We start from the raw sequence: 27009 nt of genomic DNA on the forward strand, positions 1-27009 counted from the left end.
AATTACCTGTAATATTGCTATGAGCTTTAACCCAAGAAAACTTAATGGTTTTTCCCGATTTTTGTATTGTTTGAACTAATTGTATGCAATTTATAATATAAGGGGATAATTTGTAAAGACTCTTGTAAGAAGATTTAAGAGCCTGTAATACACTTTGCGAGTCAGTAAGTATTAAGAACTTTCGTAAATTTAATTTTTGGACATATATTAAAGCTTGGTAAATTGCATAAGATTCTGCTGTAAATATTGAACAGTCTTGTGGAAGCCGAAATAATAGGTCTGTTTTATGTTGTGGATCGTACACTGCACATCCAACTCCTGACTCACTTTTAGATCCATCTGTGTATATGAAATAAAAACTTGGCCATTGAGTAAAATATTCCGATATGTGCGAATAACGAGGGAAATGAATATTATCCAGAGACTGTTGAGGAAAATCTAATGAAAAAACAGGCCGTGAACGCATCTGTAGAACATCCTGGTATTCTTGACAAAACGAATTATACAATTCTATCCACATAGCAGATTTTCTGTTTGTTATTTTTCCCGTTTCATATAAGTGTATCATATTTGTTAGTACATTGTTGAAAGGATGCTCACAATATGATTTCACTTTGAAGAGCATATTTGCTGCTAACATCTTCTGTCTACATGAAATGGAACATTCACCCGCTTCCATGTATACTACTACGTTTGGAGTGCTGTTCATAACGCCTAAACATCTTCTCAAGAATTTCCTCTGTATGACATCAATGGAATTCAATTTTCCTTCTGTCAAGTTACACATTGCCAGTAGAGAATAATCTATCATAGGCCGAAAATAATTCTTGTAAAATAAAAGCATAACTCGAGGATGACATCCCCACTGAGTATTTGCTATTGCTTTGAACAAATTAAACACTTTTCTGATTTGACTTGTATTGCTTTAATTTGGTCCTTCCAAGTTAGTTTTTCATCCAAGATGACACCTAAATATTTTACTCTGGATGTAATGGGAATTCTTGTTTTTCGGGACATTGAGTGAACTATTGGAGGTGTTCCCTTTTTACTAAAAATTGTAATATTAGATTTTTCCATTGAAATGGAGAGTTTTTTACTTTCAAGCCACTTCTGCACTTCCAATATTTGTTCCTCTAAAACAGGAAAATCAGTATGAATTTGTGTCGTGGACATATAGATGCAGATATCATCTGCATATTGAAGATAATTGACTGTTGGAATTAATTTCCTTTTCATCCCGATCATATATATGTTGAATAACAAAGGACGTAAAGAACTTCCTTGAGGTAACCCTTTGCAGGCTGAATACGGTCCTCTACTTTCACTGAAAAAGTGGAAATATACAGATCTTTTACTGAGTAACTTCCATAATATCAAAACATAGTTGTGAGGTATTTTTAGCTGTTGTATTGTTTGGATTAGGATATTAATATCTACATTATCATAAGCTGCGCTTACATCTAAGAATGCAGCTAATACAATTCTGTTTCAGTGAGACGAAAATATACGAGGAAAAAGTGATTAATCCGTCTTGGCATCCTAATCCCTTTCGAAATCCTATTTGTTCGAACTGAAATATATTTTGGCTTTCTAAAAACCATTCTATTCTTTTTTGTATCAGTTTCTCAAATATCTTTCCTATAACTGACGTCAAAGCTATAGGTCTATATGATTTACCTACTTGAGGGTCCTTGCCTGTTTTTAAAATTGGAATAATCAACTGTTTGGACCAATCTTCTGGTACTTTTCCATTATTTAAGAATTTATTAAAAATTGTGCACATCGCCGTTAACGCTACATCTGGAAGGTGATTAATCATCGAATAAGTAATTCCATCCATCCCTGGAGCAGATTCTTTACTGTTGCCGATGATTTCATAGATTTCCTCTTTTGAAATTGGAGTTGCAAAACCTTTCGCCGAACATAGTTTTGATGTGTAACTACATAATTCATTTGGTGTTTCAATTACTCCGTCTGACACTGTAGGTATGAGTTACTGAATAAATTCAGTCTTCCAACTTGATTTCAAAGGGACCACAGTTGCTGTACGAGAATTTTTGAGGGACCTAAACTTATTCCACACATATCCTAATTTCATGCTTGGGTGTAAATTTTCACAAAATAATTTCCATGATTTTCTTTTTGCTTTTATGCATAATCTCTTTGATTTGGCCACAGAGCGTCTGAATGCTATCCAGTTCTCCGGATTTGGTTGACGTGAGTATATTCTTGCTAATTCGACTCTATGTAATTTTGCTTCAGCACACTCCTCTGTCCACCAGTATATCTTTGGGAAGTGTTGCTGACTACTTTTCATCACCCTGGGACAACTCAAGTCCATCGCAGCCGAAATGATTTTTACAAACTCCTCATATGTAATATTATCAGGTTTTAATCCATCATTCTCTGAGAAATAAATATTTAAAAGTTTAGTATAATTAGACCAATTAGCTTTGAATACTTTCCATTTGCGAATAGTTAATATTCTTTCATTTGTTGCATGGCAATAAGCCAGATAAAAATAACATGGATAATGATCGCTTGTTCTCAAGTCCACATCGGCCTCCCATGTAAAGTCTGCACAATACTTTTCTGAAATTAATGTTAAGTCTATAGATGACGGATTACTTCCATTTCTAGGCATATGAGTAGGTGAACCATCATTTATTATAGTTAACTGTTCTGCCTCCATCCATTCAACAAGAGTTCGACCCAACTTATCTGCTGCTTGTCGACCCCACAATGGGTGGTGGCAATTGAAATCTCCAGTTATGATTAATGGAGTCTTGAATGAACTAATCATAGACCTCAAATGTTTCACTGCAATTTTTTGCGATGTATAGGAAGATGGTATATAGATCGAGATAACGGTAAATATTTTATTCAAAATTTGCACTTGTATTCCCACTACTTCCACCCGATATTCTCGAAGAATCATTAAATTGGGATTAAATGATATGGGTTTGAATGCCAGACTTTCATGTACAAATATACCCACTCCTTTTCCACCTTTTTGATTAATTACTGCGTGATAATTTTTTATTTCAATTGAAACTCTTCCATCCCCCCATACTTCACATACACATATAATGAGAGGATGATGCTCTTCTGTCAGTTTCATGAGTTCAAGTTTTCTTGAAGGAAACGAGCATAAATTCCATTGCACAAACAAAAACATATTTTACATGTAATAACTTACTGATTATTATATTTAATGTTGAGCATCTTCATATGATTCAAGCTCTTCAATAAGTTTCAATAACTGTGAAGTAATATTTGCACAATCGACTAGAATATTTTTAATTCTCTGAAGATTATCATCCACAGTTATGATCGACGTTAGTTTTGCCATAACTTGTAACAAACTAATCATTATTTGCTTTTGAGAGTCATATTGTGGGATGCTAGTCCGTAATTTTCGTTTTTCCGTTGTTGTCACTGACGTTGGACTGCTTTGGGAATTTAGTAAAATATAATCTGGTCTTTCTTGTTCGTTTTGGGTTTGAGGATTGTCACACGACTTTAGATTTTGCATACCTTTATTTTTCATAACTTCTTTACTTTTAAATATCTTCCCAAGTCTTCGATCAGCATAACTATTGTTCATGTTGTAAAGACGAGGTTGAGAAGATTTCCACGAATATAAGTTTCTTGATGTCCCTGATTCCTCATCTCTTAGAGTGGCCAGCACCTCATATCTGTTACCTGTTGTAATTGCTGAACTTGGAGCTTGTACAAAGGAAGACTCTGCTTTAGTTGCTTTTAACTCTGGGAAATCTTGTAGTATGTTTGCATAAGAATAATCGTCTCTTTCGGTCATAAATGAACTACTAGAACTAACTTTTCTCTTTGCTTCTTGATATGAACAGCCCTCATATGCTATCACCTTCTGAATTTCTGTTTCCTCTTCCCACTTACTGCACGACCTCTCAGTTGCAAGATGATTTCCTGAGCAATTTATGCATTTAGATACTGCAGCACATATATCATCATGTTCATAATCCCCGCACCTTGGACATATCGCTTTGGACTTACAAACATCCTTTGTGTGAGAGAAACGGAAACAATTCCTGCACTGCATCACAGATTTTATTTTAGGTTGTACCTGAAATATGTTACTGAGTATCTTTACATGCGAGGGCAACCTTTGTGATTGAAACGTTACGCTGATCAATTTGGTCGGTTTGAACTCAAATTCCCCATTTTCTTGATAAATCTTTTTTTTTCATTCTTTCCATTTTGATTATTGGAATATTTCTCTCAGCCTCTGCTTCATCTTGTACTTCTTCTAAATTTATATGTAACGGTAACCCATATATTAGTCCCATTCTGTGTAAAAGACTCTTCGGGATTTTGACATTTACCTTATATTTCTTCTGAAACTCTTTGTTCAAGTAAAACTCATTTGCATCATTGGATGTTAAAAAGTAAACCTTTGCACGATTAGGACCCGATGCCTTAACAAAATTCACCTTAATTCTAGCTTCTCTTAAGTGACTACCTAACATAATAGCACTAAAGCTACCAACATTGTGTTCCACGCCTTCAACAAGAACAATATGTGGGCCATCGTGCCCAGGATAGAATGAGTCATTTTTATTCACATTGTCCTTTGATTGCATTGTACGCTCTAATACGTTTGCTTTGAAAATTTTTGGAGCATTTATAGATTCCTCCTTTCCATTAACTTTTGCTCGATTTCGTTTTGAGTTCTGACTTTTTGGTTGCTTAGCAACCAATTCAACATCCATATTTTCTCCGTCTTTATTTGAAGACGTATCCTTTTTTACTTCCACTACTTCATTCATCTCCATTTGGACGTCCTCTCTGCTTTGATTAATAATTTCCTCGCTAGACATTTTCCCTCACTTGAATGAAATGTGTTGAATTTCTTACAAGCAGGAAACTTTATCTGGATGGCTCAGAGCCTTCCATGCTATCCAGATTTAACACTGATTTATCTTCTAAATCACAAGATTATTTAATATTAACTTACGTTTCAATAAATGTACTGTCTTGTAATAACACAGAACACTTTTACAATAAAAACGATGATTAAATCCACAATTTAAGCTTGAATTTGTCTGTAACTATATATTACGCAACTAGTTAATATTTCACCACAGACTCTGATTTGATAGAAGTTAAGAAAAAGATAAAGGATTTAAGAAGATATACTGTGAATAAGTCTAGTTGGAGAGAGATTGTCTTTTGTCTTTGTTGAATGTCTTTCGTGTAGTTTTTATAACATGAAGTTATAAGTTAAATAAATATTGTTTTGTTGGTTAACGTTTTGCCCAATTGAAGATCATTACAATTGGCGACGAGGATAAAGATGGAACGAAGGTAACAAGAATAATGTGTATAAGAAGATTAGTCTTATTATGAATAAGAAACTATGAATAATGGAGGTTAGTAATCATGTACAGTTTTTTTGAACAGTTCGATGTGGAACGTGGCAATATTCAAACATACATTGAAAGGTTTGACCAATTCTGTTTTGCAAATAATATTGCAGCAGATAAAAGAGTTTGTACATTAATTTCCGTAGCTGGAGGAAGAGTGTACGATATACTAAGCGATTTAGTAGCACCAGCAAAAGTTTCACAAAAGTCATATGAAGATTTATGTTCTTTATTGCTAACCCATTTCAGACCTAAAAGAAATGTTATAACTGAAAGGTATAAGTTTCATTTGTTAAGACAAGAGGAAGGGCAGACGTTATCTGAATTTGTAATATGTTTGAAGCATCAAGCAGCTAATTGTTCATTTGGTACGTTTCTTAATGAAATGATGAGAGACCAATTAGTTTTTGGCATACGTAGTGAAGTAACAAGAAATAAATTATTAGCTGAACCAGACCTTGATTTTGTAAAAGCAGTATATTTATCATCAACCATGGAAATCGTAGAGCAAGATGTGAGGTTGTTTTATCAAATGTATGTGAGTTGGTGTTTTAAGTCCACTTTGTGCACAGTAAGGCTAATTGGGACTGGACCTACAGTTTAAAGTGGGATCCGAACCACTATGTGCCTCCATCGGGTATCGAACCCGGGACCCCTTGATTACAAGGCGACGACGCAACCACTGCGCCATCGGGGAGGCCTATTTTTTTTATCAAAAAGATAAGACGGTATTCAGTAATGTACATCATGTACAAAAAGATAGAACAGTTAGTCAGCAAAGTAAGAAAGCTGCTTTTAAATGTTCAAGGTGTAATAATGTACACGAAAAGTACAAATGTCCAGCTTGGAATGTGCATTGTTTTGAATGTGGATTAAAGGGTCATTTTCAGCAGTGCTGTAAGAACAAAAATAGCAATGTTATTAGGAAGGAAGCTTCAACTAAGGTGAAACATGATGTTGATACATCTATGAAGCATTTGTTGTTAAACGGCGTACATGTGGAAGTTAAACAACCAGTGTACGGTAATAAGAAAAGTAGATTAGACTTAATGAGTCTTAATGATAATTCAAGTGAACCTTCACATGGGATTAAGGTACATAAAAATCAATAATATGTACAAAAATCGGATATTGAAATGAGTAGCTCTAGAAGTGAAGCTGATAATTGTTTGGTTAGGTTGTTGTGCAACGGCAAAGAGGTCCAATTCAAAGTGGATACGGGTGCAGCAGTATCTGTTTGGGATGAGGAATTCCATACAACGCATTTTAGGAACATTCCAGTTATAAAGAGTGTTCTCACTTTAAGGAATGCAGATGGAAGACCATTACCAATAGTAGGGAGAGTTATGCTGGATGTGCAATTAGAAAATAGAGGAGTAAAATGCCCTTGTAAATTTCCCGAAATAAATTGAGAACACCTATTTTAGGAAGGACCTGGTTGGATGAATTATGGCCAGATTGGAAATCTTGGTTTCAGTTAACGATTTCTAGGGACAGTTGTTTGTTAACAGTATCTAAACAACTAACTTTTACTAATCAGAAAGTTGAATACTTAATAAATAAGTACAAAGAAGTTTTTTTTGGTAATATTTGTGAGCCTATTAAGCAATTTAAAGCTACAATACCAATCAAGGAGGGAGCAGTTCCAATATTCAAGAAAGCATACGAGGTTCCATACAGTTTACAACCGAAAGTAAAGGCTGAATTGGATAATTTAGTTCAATTGAGAGTTTTGTCACCTATTCAGTATCCTGATTGGGGTACACCTTTAGTGGTAGTAAAGAAAAATAATGGTGATCTACGGCTGTGTTCTGATTTTAAGGTAACCGTGAATAAAGTGGTAGAAAAAGTAACTTATCCTTTGCCACGAGTGGATGATTTACTTAATTCTTTAGTGAATGCAGACACGTATGTAGTGTTGGACCTGACTAAAGCATATCTTCAACTATTACTCGACCAGAGTGCTAAAAAGTTATTGGTTCTCAATACTAAATGGGGATTGTTCACTTATAACAGGTTACCAATGGGTTTAAGCTGCAGTGCACAGATTTTCCAAAGAAAAATGGATCAAGTTCTGTTAGATTATACATTTGCCAAATGCTACCTTGATGATTTGATTATAACAGGCCGTGGAGAAGAAGAATGTTTTAATAACACGAAACTAGTTTTGGATAGATTGACATATTACAATATAAAAGTTAATCTCGATAAATGTCAGTCCTTCAAAAAAGAGGTAGACTATTTAGGTTACAGGATATCTAGTAACGGTTTTCAACCTTTAATCAAGAATAAGACTGCAATATTGAATTGTCCAGAGCCAACAAACGTTAAAGAATTGAAGTCATTTAGGAATGATTTCATTTTATCATAGAAGCATGCCAAAGTTCGCTATGAAGATAACACATCTTTATGAATTGCTAAAGAAAGGAGCAGTGTGGTCGTGGACAGATCGACATAAAGGTGAATTGCTTGAAACGAAAGAAGCATTGCGAAAAGCTGAGATATTAATTCCATACAATCCAGATCAAGATATTGTATTGATTGTAGATGGAAGTGGTGTAGGAGTTGAGGCTCAGTTGTGTAATAAGATTGAGGGTGAATTGAAAACAGTTGCCTGCACTTCGGCGACACTTGCGCCTTCAGAGAGAAATTACAGCCAATTTGAAAGGGAAGCGTTAGCTTTAGTGACTGGCATAAAGAAATTTCATAAATATCATTATGGAAAACATCTCATAGTTTATATATATTTTTGGCGAGACAGCAGCAATTCCATCGTTAGCATTGTAACGGTCGGATTGACCATTACTGGTTTTGGTATATTGTAATAATTAATTGCTGGGCCAGCTACAAGGTGTAGGGTTAAGTAATATGTTTCCATGAGTGTAATATTATGTTATTATTGCATGTAAGTGTATATTATTGGATTGTGCTTTGCTGGATGTTAGATTCCCCTGTTTTTTACCTCCCCGGTTGGAGGAGCTAGCTGTCTTACAAAAGACCGTTGGTAGTGGAATTTTCCAACGCTACGGGGTCCACGTCCACGGACGTTTACCCCGACTATAAAAAGAGCCAGTGGGCTTTAGCAAAAAAACAGTGTTTCCCCATTGATCGACGAAAGAGGAACGTCTCCTCAAGTTTAGTCCACTTATGGTGGCTAAACTGGATATAATAATGTAGCATCTGGTTATGCCAGCCCCTGTTGCTGTCCCAAGTCCCCTTTTAGAAAAAGCTTTGATTATGAGGATATTTACGTATTTGATTAATTGATGCCCAAAAGAAGGAGTGAAGGCGTAAGGAAACGCATTTGTAACGGAATATCATTTAAGCTGAGGATAGGCCCACCGAGATAGTTATGCTAACTCGGTGGTAAGGGAAGTACCTATGGTTATGCCATAGGTGCGCAATTATATTGATTTAGATATTTGGTAATTTTGGTCTATGCAAAGCACTCATGGAAACGCTCTGTAAAATATGTATATATATAACTACGTATAATAAACCAATATATCCTACGAGAATGTTATATTTTCAAGAACTACGGTACTGTCCATTTAACCAGTTGTATATTCACTTGCTGTATATGTGTAAACGAACCAGGGACATACAAATATAAATTGTTATGTGAAACCCCCCCTTTTTGTAATTCCGGCGCAAATATAATCTGCTCGCTTGGCACCCAGGGTGAGGTGAAAGGAGAGATTGAGGGATGAAAGTAGGAAGTAATCCAGAGAGCCGGATAGAAACGAGGGATAGGGGGGCGATACTTTCACAGCATGTTCACGTTTACAGAGATGGGCCTTGTTATTATCACAATACTCACACACAATTGTTTACACAAAACGTGTTGATGTAGCAGATTTTTTATCTAGATTGCCAACAGAGGAAGACACAGGGGATGCTGAGGAATCTTTAAATTATATTGACACCTTTGAAATTCGATCCCCGGCCGGTTCAAATCCAGGAACTTTTCTAACGTTGGAAGCGGCTCCGGCGCCCATCCAGCTTCGAATGACGTGGGTACCTGGGGGAAACCTTGGGGGAAACCCTGGGGGGTAAAGGCGGTCAGGGGCGTGATGCTGATCACATCACCCCCACTCACGACCGGATCAAGAAAGTGTGGGGCTTTACCCCCACACCCCCTATACGCCTTCATGGCGTGGTGCTAAGCACAGGGGAGCACTTTACCTTTTTTCTTTACCTTTGAAATTGAACCTCTATTGTTAGATAACATAGTAAATAAAACAAAAGAAGATGACATTTTACAAAACATTGTACAATGGGTTGATATTGGGTGGCCTAATTCACTTCTAAAAGAGTTTCAAAATACTGTGGTCTTACATTATTACAGAAGGAAGAATGATATAACAATGAATAAAGGATGTCTTATGTGGGGAAGACGTATAATTCCGAAAGAATGCAGGGAAACAGCGTTGAAGCTGTTACATGCAGAACATGTAGGTACACCTACAATGAAGATGATGGCTAGAGAATTCTACTGGTGGCCTTTAATAGACGAGGATCTTGACAGATTGGGAAATCAATGTGAGAATGCAATAGTTTTCAAAGAAGTACATCCACCAGAAACAAATATGTCGAATGGAAAAAAACAGAGATTCCTTTTGAAAGAATACATGTTGATTTTTTTTTAATAAGGAGGAAGGAAATTTTTGCTATTCATTAATAGTTGCTGTAGATGGACAGAAATATGGCAGGTGTGTTCGACAAATGGAGAAGAAACTATACAGGGTGACTGGTAATTAGATGTATTCCCTGAAAGGAGTTAAAGTAGAGACAATTTGCAATAAATTTGACCATATGATACCCCGTCCGAAAATTAGTAGTTTTCGAGATAATCGAGTTTCAATTGTTTTTTTAAAAAATGACAATTTTCCACATAAAAAGATGAATTGAGAAAAAACTGCTCATTGTATGGAACTTATTTCAGCGTTTTCTGATAGCTAACAAATAAGTGGTTCATTGAAAAAAGTTTTTCCCAAATAACAATCACATGTAAGTAACGGGTGGGTCTAAACTTACAAGTGATGATAAAAAAATGCACTCTTAGTTTACTTGGCAACGTATTAATAACAAAAATGATATGACACGAAGCGTACAAATTACGTAAATTACTTCCTTGTGACATCTGCTATCTAACAAGGTACAAATGTTGCTAACATACACATTTGTGTACAAGAAATAATACTTCATTCATCTTCATGTGAATGGAATCAATGAACAATACAATTAAAGAACATTACATGTCTTGCTCAAAGTGGGCACCTCTGTTACGAATGCAGGCACGCAGGTTTTTACGGACATTTGTTCTCTTAACTCGTGATGTGATGGTGTCCTTGATGTGTTGACCAGCGGTTTAGATCCTCTCCCTGAGCTCTTCTTGTGAGTTTACCGGTGTCTTGCCATGTGGCTCCAAATGTAAAAGTCGCAAGGCGTCAAATCGATAGGGGGATCGAGCTGGGCAGTCATCATGCTGATAAATCATGTCACGTCTTGTAGCTAGAGGCACATCCTCCAACAACATTGCCTTCCCGTTCCTCAAAAAATGTTCATAAGTGATGCCATTTAAGATTTGGGGCAGGAAAAATGGCTCGATGAAATGATTGTTGATTACGCCCATCCATACTTCTGCTTGGGCGTGCGACAGTGGCTGGATGAAAATTACTCAAAGAAATGGATTGGCCGAGGCGGTCCGATTCCCTGGCCGGCTCGATCCCCCGATTTGAAGCTTTGCGACTTTTACATTAGGAGCCACATGACAAGACACCGGTAAACTCGCAAGAAGAGCTCAGGGAGAGGATCTTAACAGCTGGTCAACACATCAAGGACACCATCACATCAAGAGTTACGAGACCAAATGTCCGTAAAAACCTGCGTGCCTGCATTAGTAACGGAGGTGCCAACTTTGAGCAAGACGTGAAATGTTCTTTAATTATATTGTTCATTGATTCCATTCACATGAAGATGAATGAAGTATTATTTCTTTTACATAAATGTGAATGTTAGCAACATTTGTACCTTGTTGGATAGCAGATGTCACAAGGAAGTAATTTAAGTAATTTGTACTCTTCGTGTCATAACATTTTTATTATTAATACGTTGCCTAGTAAACTAAGAGTGCATTTTTTTTTTGGTCATCACTTGTAAGTTTAGACCCACCCGTTACTTACATGTGATTGTTATTTGGGAAAAACGTTTTTTTAAACGAACCACTTATTTGTTAGCTATCAGAAAACGCTGAAATAAGTTCCATACAATGAGCAGTTTTTTCTCAATTCATCTTTTTATGTGGAAAATTGTCATTTTTAAAAAAAAAACAATTGAAACTCGATTATCTCGAAAACTACTAATTTTCGGGCGGGGTATCATATGTCAAATTTATTGCAAATTGTCTCTACTTTAACCCCTTTCAGGGAATACATCTAATTACCAGTCACCCTGTATAATGTTTAAACAGAAATTTCCAGATATTTGGTTATCCTTCTGTTAGATAATGGACCGCCTTTCAGGAGTAATCAATTTGAGAAATTTTGTGAAAACCATGGAATAAGATTGGTACATTCTCCGCCTTGGAATCCGGAAAGTAATGGTTTAGCGGAAAGGTGGGTGCAGACTGTTAAAGGCTTATTAAGAAAGAAATATTTTCAAAGTAGAAATGAGGGACGTAGAATTGACTGGAAAGAAATTATAGATAGTATTTTATACTATCTAAGATTTTTGAAGTGGCAACGATTAGGAATGTCTCCAGCAGAAAGAGTTATGAGTTATCAGCCGAGAAGTATATTCAACTTACCAAATTGCCAAATAGATGAAAAAAAAAGACAATAATAAATATGAGGCAGAATCTTGGATGCCAAGATCAGGAGAGATAGTTTGGATTTAAAAAATTCCATCTTTAGTGCCTAAGTTTATAAAAGCTCAGGTGATTAAGAGAGTAGGAGCAAGGCTTTTAGAAGTGAAACTTAGAAATGGATTGACAAAAAGAGTGCACAGACATCAAGTGAGAAAGCTTAAGAACAACTATAAAGGTCAGAGGCGGGAGGTTGAGATGAAAGAAGAGGATTTGGATGATTTTTGGACGTTTCCAATGTATACAGAGGCAGCACCAGGACATGGGGAACCAGAGGCAGCTGTACCTACAGAAGCGAGAAACATAGAAAACAGAGAATTTCGAAGATCTTCTAGATCCAAGAAGGAGCCGGATAGACTACAACTTACCTTTGGTAACAAGATCTATGAATGATTTTTTTTTTGTTAGAGGGGGAGAATTGATAGAAGTTAAGAAAAAGATAAAGGATTTAAAAAGATATACTTTGAATAAGTCTAGTTGGAGAGAAATTGTCTTTTGTCTTTGTTGAAAGTCTTTCATGTAGTTTTTATAACATGAAGTTATAAGTTAAATAAATGTTGTTTTGTTGGTTAACGTTTTGCCTAATTGAAGATCACTACATGATTGATGATGGCGGGAGATTGAAAAGGTTGCCATCATTTTCCTCTTCTATAGATGTGACTAAATCGAAACCATTTGATTAACACTTACGTCCATATATGTATTGTGAGCAGTAGGACTGTTAGTACAGTCCAAGTAGTCTGAAATTGCATAAATAGTGAAAAATACATTTTTCCTGCATTGGCAAGGTATTACGTGAATAATTCGAGTTTGTTCTAGAAACGGGTATTAGTTTTTCTTTTCGTATATGTTCCAATATGTTATTCTTGTCAATAACATGTGACTTCTCCCAAAGTCTTTCTGAAAATGCTACTTTTCTCGCTTGTGCATGGTGTCGAGGTGCAGTTCCAACAGCCCCTCTTGTCGTCTTACAATCAAGGGGTCCTGGGTTCGATACCCGTTCGAGACACATAGTGGTCCGGATTCCACTTTTAACTGTAGGTCCGGTCCCGATTAGCCTTTTTGTGCATAAAGTGGACTTAAAAACAAACTCACAACCACTGTTGCCAATTTAGCTCTTTTGGAGCCAGCCAGCTTTTCATACACTTATTTGACTCCTAAAATTTGGAAATGCTCCAGGAAGGGGGGAGGGGGTTGCCATCATTTACCCACGAGGGTTAATTTCGCTCCAAATCCAGCTCTTCTAGTATTAAATAAATTCATATCCACGGTATGTACTTTCGTGATATCTAACCTCTCTGCGAAGTAAGGATCATATCATGTGTCAGAGAGGGGGAGGGACATGCTTCAGTTGTTGCATATTGTGGAGGTCTTTAAGTAACGGACATCGGGGCATTTTGGTTACTTGACATTGCCTTTTCTTTAACATATTACTTAAATTGCGACGAGATGTCTAATGTTATTTACAAACTACGATGCCTGTTATTGATTTTAAAACATATCGATCCAAATGTTAAATACAGAGCCTCCGAGGCGGAGTGGTATCGTCGTCGCCTTGTAATCAAAGGGTCCCGGGTTCGATACCAGGTGGAGGAACATGGTACAATGGTTCGGATCCCACTTTAAACAGTGGGTCCAGTCCCAACTAGCCTTTCTGTGCATAAAGTGGACTTAAAACAACAATTCAATCAATCAATTCAATCAACCACAGCGCGTTACGACGTCAGGGATCGCATTCGAATCCTGTCTTGAGCATGGGTGTTCTTTGTGAGTGTCCCTTCATCAATTTCATTATATCATCACTCATCCTCATCGATTATCCAAAAGTAGCACAAAATCGAAGCAAACTAAACCAAATCATCAACAAATGCAAGTGTTCAACATTAAGCTGAGAACTGGGGATGTCCGACCACCTGCCCTACCCTGACATTACCACTAGCTCCGGCCTCCATAGACCAACATTTGCCGTGAAAATGCATTTTACACATGATATTAGAGGCATATTGGCAGTGTCGCCCAGCACCTCTCTTCTTGCCTCCGCAGACACTTTTTATGGCGCCGTGCCTGATGTGAAGATGACATAATACCCGGGAATCCTTTATTTCTGATTTCATGAGACCATAAGTGGATTAGCGAAAGGCGTGGTACCGGCCAATCTAGATGATGAAAACTAATATTAAATTGTCTTCACTTTAAAGTTTATGGTAAACTAGCTACCTCCCCCTTCCCCTACTTGATCCCTAAATTACTCTAAGAGACAGTTTACCGGGCCTTCCAAACTCTGCTCCTTAAAATTCATTTTAGCTGCATTTAAGATTCAGATTAGTTGTTTTTTATGCGAATAAGGTTTGGCAACTCTGTTTACAATACACCTACCAGCCCGTTTCTCGTGTACGCCATTTGATGATGATAATTCATTTTCTGGGTATTTGTATATACTCCTGTTCTGGTTCAATCATCTGGGAGGCGAAGCTGATTTTATTGTACAAAGTACTTCAAATATTGGCGATCTGGTTAATTTGACCCCTATTTTCATTATTTTGGACTATTTTCGTGTCACAATTTCCTTTCTGGATCATACTCTTGAAACTGTAAATTACATGTGTTTCATTTACGATATTTAATTACATTATCCATTGGCGGAAGATATTTTTATTGAAAATTTCTCCATATTCTAGACACAAATCAATTTCGAAGTTGCATGACTTACTGGAACGAGATACGCTAGACTTAAACTAAATGTGTCAAGACAATAACAAACGAACCCAGATTTTTGTCATACATAACAGGCTTCCAAGTATTCGATCAAATGAATTTAAATTTTACTTTCGTAAACCCTTATAAGTAACGTAACTCCAAAGATTAACATTTAACAAGATTTCAAACGTCATATGTCGTCAACGTCAACAATTTACAATTTAGCAAAGCAATGCCCTTTACTTGTACATTTTATGATTATTAATATTGCTCACGGCACATCATTGCTTTATTCCAATTTTTCCTTCAATTTGAAGTTTCAATAACCTGTCGTGGCTTGAGAACTGTTTATTCCTTATGAGATTTGTAATTACTCTCCATCAGTTATGTTGCTTTTAGTATTATAAAGATAAATTACGCATTCAAATATTCGATCGCTAGTTACACAAGAGAAAAATTTGAAAAAGTGATCAAGAGTCTTCAAGGTGCTGGAAACAAAGAACAAGAACTTTCTTCAGAAAGATTTGTCACGATTATAAAATTTTAGGTAACGAAATTTAAGTTTACACGAAACCGTTAAAAATACTTCATTAAACGAGGATACTTACAGATAAAATTGGATATTTAGACGATTTTAATTCCATACGCCGAGTTGGAATATTCACACATTTCATTTGTGGAAATATTACTTGAGATATAATCGTTGGTAACCAATACACACTTACATTTAATGGCTAAATTAAAAATATTGATGCCTTTTAGCAAATAAGCACGCGAGAAAACTTCTGTATAAGTTCTACAGTAGCTGCAGTTTTGTTTCACTCATGGATCTTCAATTTTCACTTTTTCTCTGGAAATCCTAGAGAACTCATGGGACATTTTTTTCAAGGCAATTAAGATCGAACCGAGCTGTCATGTTATAGAGTTCAGTGGTCTAAAGCGATAAACGTGAAGACTAAAGCATAGACACTTTGATATTCTCTAAAGTATTTATTGCTTGCTGTTCCAAAGAGTACGCCTTCCGCACCTGATGAGCTGAAAGTCCAGAGTTTCGGGACGATTTCTTGCTGTGGGTGTTCTGTCTTGACACTGAAAGAATAACAATTGAATACACATTAAATTATTTTCAGATTGTTCTGTAACGAGAAATGCACCCTAAAGAAGTACCTTCTAATCACGAAATATGGTTATAGAGTGAACAATGTCCAGAGGTATTACAATCGTGTCCCTCTATGGTCAGAAACTAATATACAGAGGTTGCAAAAGTAGCTATACGGTTGTTAGTTATACATTCCTGGATGTTACTTTGCTCTATCAGCTCTATTTATAGTAATCGACACACAATCGTCCTACCAAAGGTTCCGGATAAGAGTATCAGCATTGACAAAGGCACCACTGCATTATTCGTTCTCGACTTCGCGATTTCCGGAAAAAGTAGCAGCAAGTACTGCTCGTACACCTGCATTGAACTTGAAAAACAAAGGGTTATTGATGTGTTTGTGGGAAACGCACACTTTGAGAAAATCGATTTTGAAAAAGCCTGCAAGTTCTCATTTTTTTTTCTTCCACAGCGCTACAGCCCTTGAAGGGCCTTGGCTTACCTACCGACTGCAAGTTCTCATACCCCCAACAAATTATTTGAATTATTGTAACAATCATAGTGTTAGATAAATCAAGTACGAATTAAGCAAAAAGACATATTAATTCGCCAGAAGTGTGGCTTATCACTCTTGCCCCAAGCCTTTCGTTTCTAAGAAATTTCCAGTGATTATTTACAACACTAGGAACGACCAATTTAAAACTATATTACAAGAATCTCTATCTATCTAGCCAAACTGCTCATATTAGAATGTTCTATTCATGGAGATAAATCAAGAAATGTAACTGCATACCTACTTTGAATCGCCTGTATACCCTTTGCAGCTGGGTCCAAGCCAATTGATTATGTGATATTTGGTCCGTGTTAACAGTAATATGTATACACATAGTTCTGTGATGTGTGTTTTATGTATCCGAATATAATTCTAATTGTGCCAAGTGAAGGTTACAAAGCTCGGTAAATAGAAGAGATACATAGTAGGATTATTTTGTGTGATTGTTGTAGTGAATACCAATGTTACTCTAAAATATAAATGAATCGGATGTTATTGAAAACTCAACTAACATTAATACCAATGAGACAACTTTCATTTCTACCTGTTGTTTTACTTCTATTGAATTTATACCCGTTTGATATAAATATTCCACAAAACAACAAGACTTACCTGTTCATGCTGCTTCCCTTGATCTTGGCTGGCTTCAAATTTGACGCAGATCGCTGCCTAAGTTTGTTTGTTTTTTTTTTTACTTTTTTACTGTTTTTTTTTTTTTTTACTATGCTTCCGCGGACACTGGAGTACCACTCTCTAAGAGGCAGACAACCACACCTCCCACCCTGAGCACTGAGGGCTTCCTGGACCCTTTGAGATCCAATTCGGCCCTCTGGACGCCTGGGCTCTTTCAAAGCTCCCCTGGGCCCCTTTGAGGGCCCCCGAGAGCCCTTTGAGCCCTCCAATCTCCCCTAGGGGAAAACCAACACTGCTGAGGAGATCCTGGCCAATGGGGGAGCCCAGGTCAGAGGGGGGCGTGGGGTACCTCCATGCCTTCCGCCCTCCTTCCCACCGAATCCCCCCTCCCCGTGGGAATGAGCCCCCCAGCGTTCCCAGACTCGGCAGTGATGGTGCAGCAGAAGAAGATCTAGGGATCAACCCTCCGTAGTAAGTGCCGAAAGGGACGAGAGAGGCCCACGCACGCACACATGCATACACACACATACTCACACAAATACACACACACACAGACACACACACAAAAAAGAAATCCAAAATCTATGAGCTAAACTAAAGAGGGAATTGGGGATTAACTACAATGGCCCTAGTCTAATAGCTACTGTGACTCCGGCCGCCATACAGCAGCTAGATATCACTCTTAATTACTATTGTGGTCTCTAGCCGCTCGAACGGCCGGAGGCCACGCTTAATTACTATAGTGATTCCGGCCGCCATACAGCAGCCAGATATCACTCTTAATTACTATTGTGGTCTCTAGCCGCTCGAACGGCCGGAGACCACGCTTAATTACTATAGTGATTCCGGCCGCCATACAGCAGCCAGATATCACTCTTAATTACTATTGTGGTCTCTAGCCGCTCGAACGGCCGGAGACCACCCTTAAGATCCCATACACTACCTCGGAAATAGTGGTAACACAGAAACCCTGTTGTATGTGGAGATAGTTTCTCTGTAACAACATGTTTAGGCCCAGCCTCGTCGCCGTTCCCCCTTGTCTCTTGTTGCCTCTTGAAACTCAGATAATGGTGATGATGACTGATTGTAGTGTCGACAGAATGGACGTCATGTTACAAACTACTTGAGTCATATCACAAATACTTTAAACTATCGTTGTTTTTATCTTAAACCTTTACCTAAAGTAACTTATAATTTACCTAAGCTGAACCTAACTATACTTTTCCCCTTATTTCACCTTAGATTTCCAGTCTTGAACCTCGCTTTCGAAAATATGAAAATAAATTCTAAACCTAACATTCTCAATATATCCATATACCGGTAGATATCCCATCATTTTCCACGGCCATCTTACTATTGAGTTTCCTATAAAACCTAAATCTAAATTCCAAACTTTACATTCTCAATAAATTCCTAGATTTCCGACATTTTTCGACGGCCGTCTGACTATTGAGTTTTCTATAAAACCTAAATCTAAATTCTAAACTTTACAATCTCGATAAATTCATGTAGATTTCCGATATTTTTCCACGGCCATCTTACTATTGAGTTTCCTATAAAACCTAAATCTAAATTCTAACTTAACATTCTTAATAAATTCATGTAGATTTCCGATAATTTTCGACGGCCGTGTTACTATTGAATTTCCTTTAAAACCTAAATCTAAATTCTAAACCTATCATTCTCAATATATCCTATCCATAGAGATATCCCATCATTTTCGACGGCCGTCTTACTATTGAGTTTCCTATAAAACCTAAATCTAAATTCTAACTTAACATTCCTAATAAGTTCATGTAGATTTCCGATAATTTTCGACGGCCGTCATATTATTGAATTTGCTATAAAACCTAAATCTAAATTCTAAACCTATCATTCTCAATATATCCATATACCGGTAGATATCCCATCATTTTCGACAGCCGTCTTACTATTGAGTTCCCTATAAAACCTAAATCTAAATTCTAAACTTTACAATCTCGATAAATTCATGTAGATTTCCGATAATTTTCCACGACCATCTTACTTTTCAGTTTCCTATAAAACCTAAATCTAAATTCTAAACCTATCATTCTCAATATATCCATATACCGGTAGATATCCCATCATTTTCGACAGCCGTCTTACTATTGAGTTTCCTATAAAACCTAAATCTACTAAACTTTACAATCTCGATAAATTCATGTAGATTTCCGATAATTTTCCACGGCCATCTTACTTTTCAGTTTCCTATAAAACCTAAATCTAAATTCTAAACCTATCATTCTCAATATATCCATATACCGGTAGATATCCCATCATTTTCGACAGCCGTCTTACTATTGAGTTTCCTATAAAACCTAAATCTACTAAACTTTACAATCTCGATAAATTCATGTAGATTTCCGATAATTTTCCACGGCCATCTTACTTTTCAGTTTCCTATAAAACCTAAATCTAAATTCTAAACCTATCATTCTCAATATATCCATATACCGGTAGATATCCCATCATTTTCGACAGCCGTCTTACTATTGAGTTTCCTATAAAACCTAAATCTTAATTCTAAACTTAACATTCCTAATAAATTCATGTAGATTTCCGATAATTTTCGACGGCCGTCATACTGTTGAATTTCCTATAAAACTTAAATCTAAATTCTAAACCTATCATTCTCAATATATTCATATAGATATCCTATCGTTTTCGACGGCCGTCTTACTATTGAGTTTCCTATAAAACCTAAATCTAAATTCTAAACCTAACATTCTCAATATATCCATATAGATATCCTATCGTTTTCGACGGCCGTCTTACTATTGAGTTTCCTATAAAACCTAAATCTAAATTCTAAACCTAACATTCTCAATATATCCATATAGATATCCTATCGTTTTCGACGGCCGTCTTACTATTGAGTTTCCTATAAAACCTAAATCTAAATTCTAAACCTAACATTCTCAATATATCCATATAGATATCCTATCGTTTTCGACGGCCGTCTTACTATTGAGTTTCATATAAAACCTAAATCTAAATTCTAAACCTAACATTCTCAATATATCCATATAGATATCCTATCGTTTTCGACGGCCGTCTTACTATTGAGTTTCCTATAAAACCTAAATCTAAATTCCAAACTTCACATTCTCAATAAATTCATGTAGATTTCCGAAAATATTCCACGGCCGTCTTCCAATTGCGTTTCCTATAATACCTAAATCTAAATGCTAAACTTAACATTCTTCATAAATTCATATAGATTTTCGTATCGATAGTTCACAGGCAATGCAGTTGTTCACCTAAAGGTATCTTGGAAGAGGTAACTGCAGGTGCCTGCCAATTATATGATAGAGTCAAATTGGAAAATAATAAAAAAAATAATCAATGAATGATGCATAGGAGTAGTGATAAAGATATTTCCACAGTTAAACATGACTTGAGAGAAAATAGAAGAAACATGAACGACCCAAAGATGGATAACATTGAAGAAGACAAAAGAAAGCAAGGAAGAAACGTAGAAGCAGTCCAGTCTCCTCTTGAAAGGGTTTAAAACTGGAGGTAACGCCTGTCTCCTTGCAGTGTGGTTAGCACTGCGAAGCCAGAGGTCGTAGGATCGAATCTTTTATAAAGCATGGACGTTTCATCAATTCATGATTACGGACCTTGATTTTTTTCAAACGCGATATCACCAAAAAATGTTAAATGTTGCCCAAAAGTGTTTGTGTATGTACAGTCACATGTCCGAAACACACTTTTCATACATTCAATAGAGCGAATTTGGGACAAAATACGAATTGTGGCTTTTTCGCGAATATCAAAGACGAAAAATATCGCGAAAATACAACAGTCTTGTGTTTTAGGCTTGAAAAATAAAATGTACCATAATTATAAATGTATAACGTGCATGTTTTCCAAATTTTTAGTACACTCCTAACAAACTATGGTGCGTGTTGTACATGGATTAATTCCGAGATTTATGCGAAACCATGTTTAAGGGGAAGTTTTCCATGATGTTTCACCTTTTGTGCGAACGTTGGGAATCACCGAGCAAAGTCGCTGGGTTCGAACGGAAGATCAACGTCACTTGGGAGCAGTAACGCAGATATTTGTCACGTGTGAAACCTTTTCTGCTTTACCGAGCGAAGATTCGTGATTTTGGCTGACATCGAGTGAGCACTTATCGCCACCCTGGGGCCGTAACATCGGTATTTGTCGCGTGAGAAACTTTTTGCTTTACCTACCACAATGGCGCGGTTCTGACGGAGATCGAGTGTGCACCTACGGTCATTCGGAGCTGTTACATTGGTATTTGTCGCACGAAAAATAACGCGGGAAAAATGCCTCAAAAACCGTTTCCAAAGAACGAAACTGTCATGAACAGCATAGACCATGTGACCTACAAATTAATGTACTTATTTAAAGCTAAATAAAATAAAAAGGCGAATTTTGAAAAATGGAGGGCGAAAAAGTAAAAACAAAAATCACCAATTTTGGAAAAATATGAGACTGAAACTTCGAGGTCCCTACGTATTATCTTTATGATGCTGGGTGAAGAGGAACATTTAGGAAATCCCATGATGTCCCGTGCCGAAATCACAAGTGCTGACCTTGTGCCTACGCGGGATCTCTGGTTCACATTTGAAAGAAAAGGGAAAAGGTTATTGTAAATCGTATATAAAAGATGCATAGACATGAGTGGAGGAAAGAAATGTCACGTTTCTGGTTACATAAGTACATAAGTAATATACAACCGTAATTCAGTAGAACAGACGCTCTTTTGACAATCTTTTTTGTCGAAAGAAATTTGTTTAGTATCAAAGGTAGTTCATATTCGATTAATTTTGGGGTAAGATTAAGCATTAATAACGTTTAACGTTTTATTTGTCATTTTAATACTGAGTGCAGCTTGATTGTTGAAAACGCGAATTCTGAGAAAAATAACGTGAAAAGCAATAAAAACAACACCGGTTTTTCCATATTTTAAAATCCAAAAATCAAGGTTCCTATTCATGATGCATCCTATTCGTTGCGATTAGAAGATCAAAAGCAACGGAAAGTAATCGAAATAAAAATGAAAAAGGGTAGTATGTGGGGACTATGATGACAGGGAAACACCAGGATGGTAGAAAATCAAATAAATGAGGGTAACACACAGTAGCGGCGATTGGAGGGGGCACGGGGCAGTTCCCTTTACTTCCCCCTCTCTCTTATGGCCACTTAATGCTAAGCCTAATACTTAATGCTAACCAAGAAATAGTAAACTGTCCTTGTCCCCAAGTTTTGGCTCCGAATCGCCGCTACTGGTAAGATAACAAACAAGAACTATGGGCAAGAGGACAACGGATGTAAGAAATTATATGCTAAAGTATAAAGCTAAAGGAAAACCATTGGACAAATTTACCAATGAAATATGGTTAAGGGAACACAGGTACAAACACGAAAAAAACAACTTAGAATTCTAAGACAGAACTGAGACAGATATAGAAGTGACATTAGTGTTCGTGGTCCAGTGACTCATGTTCACATTCAGTATCAAATGGCTTTTGGATTCCTGCGTCATTTGTCTGCTCTAGGCGTGAATCCCGAATAAGGCACGCATGTTGAGTTTGTGTCCCTATCTATTTCATAAATTCATCCTCATTGTCGCGATTACCTTAGATAAGAAAAAGGCGACGAAAAATTATAATATGTCGTTTGTTCTACATACAATTATTTCTGTTTGTAATTGTATGAATGATAATCCTTATCCTTATTAGGAAGTAGCCTTCATTATATATGTCATTATTCACCTTACCTAACCGTGTAATCTGACCCTAAATCTGTGTTTTTCTAATGTTGCTGAGAAGAAGATTAGAACACATTGTGTGGGAACCTATGGACCTTAGTAGCGGCTTAAAATTAATTTTGAGGCTTATTTTTTGCATCAATTGCTCAATGCCTTTTACACGGGGTTTACTGAAAAGCTTAGTTTATTTCTTTAGGAGACATTGGCTCTATGTGAAAGTGCTTCTGAACCTCAATTTTTAAATGCAATGCTATAACTTGTGATTGAACAATGTCAAATTGTAATTTGCATAAAAGTTCAAGTATTATTATTATTATGATTATTATTAACTTAGAAGACAGAAGGTATTTTATATGTTGTTATTTTAAAATTTTTATTCACTTGTGTTCTCCATTGTGTCCCACCGTGACACCAAGAAACAATCAATTTCTCCTATAACTGTTGCATTTCCCCCTCAACTCCACTAGAATACTAAAAGGCCAATTACCTTCTTTGCCTTAAATAATTTATTTTTCATCATTTGAAAATTCACAGGAAATAAATTAAATTTATTATTAAGTGAAGAGGCAATGTTTCGTCTCTCCCACCCGTGACACAAAATTGATCTTATAGTTGTAAATCTGGGAAAGTATTTTAAGGGTAGTTATGTTTATTGAACAGTTTTAGTTTCATATTTCTTTGAACAGAAACTGAAAGAACAATGTTGCTTAACTATTAGAAGAATAGTTACTTTAATATGAAAAGTGTAGTCTTGTGTCCCACTCGTGACAACGGAATGCCCCTTTAGAAAAGTTGGCACATGGAAAGTTAATAGTAATTACATTACTTGCTAACATGTTCTAGAAATGTATCATTAAGTTAGAATGATTTGTGTCGTACATTTTGACTTAAAAGTCCTACATTTTGGGTCAGCATGCCATATTTTCCTAATCATAAGAAAGGGGAACAAAAGCTGTGTCTGCGAGCACATTCCCAGATTATGGTGACAGTACAAGAAATGATTTTAAGTTAGTGTGGTGAGATAAATCTTTAATATTAAGGTTAGTTGTGTGTTGTTAGTAGCTACGAGGTTTGTAGTTAGTTGAGATGTTCTGAGATAATAGAGCATTTACAGTGTTACATGAGGTTTTGAATTTTTGTATTTTGAGCAAATATTTATAGAGTTTGTGTTTGCCTGTGCTTTCTAGAAGATTTTGATATCTAAACTGTGATATGAAAGTGTAAATATAGCTTTTATGAATTCTGTGTGAGAGAAAACGCACGTGAATGCTATAGGGTGTCCCATAAAATGTACACACGTTTTAACAGCTGATAACTCACATAATTTTCGGACCATTCCATGTTTAATCAATTTACTTGAATCTAATTTGAAATAAAGGGCCAGACTAAGCGTTCAACGAAAGAAATTTATCCTAAACTGCGACAGGAAGTTTGAAAATGCAGTTGAAGTGTATAGACACTTTAGGAGAGAATTTCAAGCAGACCAACCTACGTGACGTACATCACTCGAATTGAAGAAGAAGAAAATGATCAGAATGTCAACAAGGAAAGTTCTGGAAAACCGCGGACATCGACGAGCCTCATAACGTATGAAAGCTTGATGGTAACGAATCGCCAGAGCTCAAGAATACGTGTGCGGCATACAGGTCTTTATAGCACTGGTATTGGAAGAGTTACATTCCAAGAAGAGTCCATGCCCTCAGTGTAGATGATCTAGACCAGAGATTGAACTTTTGTGAGTGTTACTTGGGAAAATGTGTCTACCAGATGGATTGGACGAAGAAGTTGAGAAGAATACCCTCTGCGTTCACCAGACCTCACATCACTAGACTTTTTGTTTGGAGATATAAGTATAAAAGATCAAGTTTACGGTACAAAATCGGAAACAGTCGACGATCTGAAGGCAGCGATTGAACGAGAATCCCCCCCCCCCAAATACCGAGAGGAGTGATTCTTGATGTTCGAGATTCCACTACTTTGCAGCAGTGCCTGGACCAGAACGATCATCAGTTTGAAAACAGGCATTGAAAAGGAAAAATCATTCATGTCTGTAGATTCTCTTAAATTTTGAAAATGAAATTTACCTTAATAAACACTGTCGTTGTAAACATTCAAGGTGAGTATATATTTTATTGAGACACCCTGTATACATGGCAGATATAAGGTGTGAAGGATTAAGTGATTTCGTGTACTGACATGTTTATGTTCTGTGTGTCAGTGACTGTGATGATGAAGTGGTTAGCTTAAAGCATTTTGAAGTTAGAGATCCTAGGTTCGAATTCTGAATAAGGCATGAATGCATCATTCTGTTTGTTCCCTCTATATTATCATTCATTTTTGATGTTGCGATTAGCCCCAGGAAGTAATAAGAGGATGCTAAATATCCAAAATGCAATGTAGCCAAAAATGCTGCCTACTTTAGCTGGTTGCTCTGCTTGTGGAACATGAGTCACTGAAGAATACCGGAAAAAAAATCTGGAAAAAATGGAAAGGAGATCGAACTGCTTCCAGGCGACAGAGGACCGAGCTGTGTTGAGTGTAGAGGAGCGAGTCGTGCGAGTTTCCATGCAACCACTACATCCCCTGCAACCCTTCCCCTACACAACTAAGGAGGGAAAAGGGACGGCCTCCCCCGCCTCTCACGAACACCGACAGAGGCGAGTAGTCACCCACGCCTCCTGTACGCCATCACACCACCCCGATACCGTGACCAGGAGCCCCAAGGAGCCCATTCAGACAGGGCTCGGCAAAGGGTGGAAGTATGGAGTTTTCACCAACGACTGCTTTTTCAGCAACCCGCTGGTGCCTACGTCCCTCCCGGCCTGGGTTACATCCCCCAATGACCATTCACCCCTCCGCAGTGCTAGTTCTCCCCCTCTGAAACCCTCCCCCCTTCCCCTACCCGTGAGTCAACCCTTAAGAAATGAACCCCAGTGTTTCATCTGGCCCCGAAACTGGCCTTTTATCGAGGGAGGGGTTTCTTAGGCAACGAACATTTTTTTTTTTTTTTGTGGAACCTGAAACAAATTATAAAATCTATTTTAGTCGTTTATGAGATTGAAAAACAATGTAAATTAGCTAGTTCTTTATTTTGTTAATAATAATCACTTCAAGAGCTATAGCTCGTGGCTTGCATATCCGTACAGTACAGAATATACATTGATTGCGTTGTCCGTCTTCCTGTTGAGGAATGTTGGAGCTGCAGTCGTCATTGACACGCACGCATGCTACCGACCTCCCGATGTAAACAGTTGACACGTAACATTTACGATAAACATGTCTTACCTTGTATCCTCTGTTAATTCGTCACTAGAAAAAAGTACCAGCAAACTACAGCAGAAATGTATTTAATCTGCCTTTAAAAACTGAACTTTCATAAACAAATTATTTAAATTTTATGAAAATCCTCACTCATACGCAAACTATGTTTTAAAGATTTTCTGTTCATAACTAGAACGAGATATTGACTTACATTTTTATACAGGAAGGCGTTTCTGTCGACTAGGTGGAGAGAGCTTTACGGCTTTAGATCACACCACCCAAGTTCCCGGGTTCGAGTCCGGGTATGGGAATGGGTGATATTCTTCAACAGTTTAATCTAATCATCACTCGTCCTCATCGCAGCGATTATCCAAAAGTGGCAGAAATGCGACACTAATTAGCAAAAATGCAGAGCAAAGCAAGATGTTCCCCAATATTCATCTCACGTTCCAGATATAAATGATGTGTCTTTCCCAACGTACAGGCAGCACTTCTACTCATATACATATACATAAAACCTTTACGCACCGGATGTATCGTACAGTACAGGCGTACCGGTTTTATGTGGGACATCCTGTACTAGCTAAAGCAAAGCTGGGCAACCCGCCGTATATGTGGAAGAGCGGAGCGAGCGGCGGTAGTGTAGCGTTGTAAGAGGAACGAAGAGAAGGGGATGAGCTAGGCAGGAGACTCCGTCGGTCGCGTCCGTGCAGTAGGAAACCCTTTTGT

Source organism: Lepisma saccharinum, chromosome 21 (assembly GCF_977018435.1).
Source record: "Lepisma saccharinum chromosome 21, izLepSacc3.1, whole genome shotgun sequence".
Lineage (NCBI taxonomy): Eukaryota > Metazoa > Arthropoda > Insecta > Zygentoma > Lepismatidae > Lepisma > Lepisma saccharinum.